The sequence below is a fragment of the Octodon degus genome, unplaced genomic scaffold (genome assembly GCF_000260255.1).
Source record: "Octodon degus isolate 3935 unplaced genomic scaffold, OctDeg1.0 scaffold00076, whole genome shotgun sequence".
NCBI lineage: Eukaryota > Metazoa > Chordata > Mammalia > Rodentia > Octodontidae > Octodon > Octodon degus.
In genome coordinates, this window is record NW_004524652.1 from 295,303 (window position 1) to 297,584 (window position 2,282).

A 2,282-nucleotide genomic window follows, 5' to 3' on the forward strand; every position below is an offset into this window, starting at 1 on the left:
GGCTGGCTGGCATGTGGTGCTGGGGGATTGAACCGCGGTCCCTGTGCTTTGCTGAGTTTGTTCTAAGTAGGTGCTTTAGACCACTGAGCCATCTCACCAGCCCTGTCAGAGTGTTTTAATACTACTCTTGGAACACCTCTGTGATGTTGACATTATTTCAAACAAAATAAAATAAACCAAGCTTTTCCAGTGTGATTCTTTGCCTCCATGAGGTAGTGACACAATGTGGCCTTGGTTAGTTAGGGTTCCACACTCCCTCAGCACTTGGGCTTTCTCTTCACCTGCTAAGAGAACCTTCTGGTCCTGCCTAATGGCTAACCTTAGCTCTCTCCAAGGCTTGCGATGCAGTTTTCTTCACCCACTCCATCTTTCCACAATAGCTACATGGTCATTCAGACTACCTGAATGATCCTTGAGAGAATTTTCTGATTCAGCCATCTAGCTTCTCATTCATTCATTCATTCATTCATTATTTATTTATTTATTTTGGTACCAGGAATTGAACTCACGACCTCACACTTGCCAGGCCACCCAGCTGTATCCTTAGCCCCTAACTTACCTTTTACGCACATAACGTTCACACCTGTTTACTAATGCTCAAACTCTGTCCATCTTCATCACCCCTGCATGCTCTAAAAAATAGCCTGTCTTAGGGCCGGCAAGATAGCTCAGCAGACTAAAGCATCTGCTTAGGCAGGCTCGGACCAGAGTTCAATCCCCACCACCTGGGGGGGGGTTGCTGAGATGGCAACGGAGACTGCCACGGTGGTGCATACCTGTAACCCCAGCACTTGGGAGGCTGAAAACAGGAAGACCACTGAGTCCAACCTGTGCAGTGAGACCCTGTAGACCCTGTATTAAGAACATTTTTTTTTAAAGTGGCTTAACAGTTGTGTAAGTTTTCTATGACTGTAACAAATTTATATACAAAAAAAGGTTATTTTGGTTATAGTTTTAGAGGCTTTGTGGGCCTCTGGCAGGAGCATGCTGGGGAGTAAAACTGCTGGCCTTTCGGCTGGAAAGCAAACTACCAGAGGAAGGGGCAGGGCTGCCCCTGTCCCCTTCTAAGCCATGCTCCCATGACCAAAAAATCTCCCCAAATCTCTTCTCAATAGCACCACTCTGGGAATCAAGAGTTTAGCATGTGGGCCCCTAGGGCACACTAATGATACAAGGTATAATAATCGTTCACAAATGTTTGTTAAATTAACACATGTGTAACAGGGACTTAGAAGCTGCTTACATTAAAAACACTAACTCTTCACTTGACTATAAATGGGTGACTAAACACAGGATTAAAAAGCTGGCATCTCTGTCTTCAGCTGGACTTGTCGTTTCTCTGGTCATTCTCTCGGGCAGTTCACCCTGACAGAATGACCTACCATGCCACGCTTTGACCAAGACTACTTAATTATGCACACTTCTTGCCCACCTTACCCATATAATTGTAGGGCTTTTAAAGGCAGGGCTGCAAATGCTGGTTCTCTTGTCTTCCCTGTATAGCTACAATGACTAAAGTTTCGTTCTTGTTTTTTTACTAGTACTTTCTTCTTTTGGTTTTAGAGTGAATGGCCAGAGCTGGTTTGTTGGACGCCCCAGAATTCGAACTCAGGCCTAGAACTTTCATAACACATGTACTCCAAAACAAGGAAAAATTGTTTAATTTGTTCAACCGTCTCTTAAATGTCGGCCAGCAAGAAGAGCATCACCTCTGCAGGCAGCCTGCCTGGGACTGAACCCTAGCGTGGTCATCCTAATTTCCTGGTATTCTTTAACATGTTTGACACCACGGGCACATTTCCAGTTTCCTCATCTGTAAAAGACTCATGAAGTCTGAGTGACTTCACATATGAACTGCTTAAAACGGTGCCTAGCCAACAATGGTAGCTCCTATTATTCATTAGTTTTATTTTACTTCGTCTTTTTGAGATGCGGTCTCACTATGCCACTCCGGCTGGCCTTGAGTTCATTTTGTAGCCTAGGCTGGTCTCCAACTTCCAAGGATGTTTTTGCCTCAACCTCCCAAGGCTGGGATTACAGGCATGTGCTACCATGTCCAGCCCTTATTCATTAGTTTTAAAGTTTTTATTTAAGTACTTTCTGTTCACTTTAGAGGGATGGGAGGTAAGACTTGAACCCAGAGCCTCACACCCAGCTACATACTTTAGCCCTTCAGTTTTTTGAGTAAAGGCCCTGCTAAATTGCCCAGGCTGGTCTTGAACCCCTACCAAGTTTTCCAAGTAGCTGGGATCACTTTTTACAAAACTGCAATGCTAAGTGGT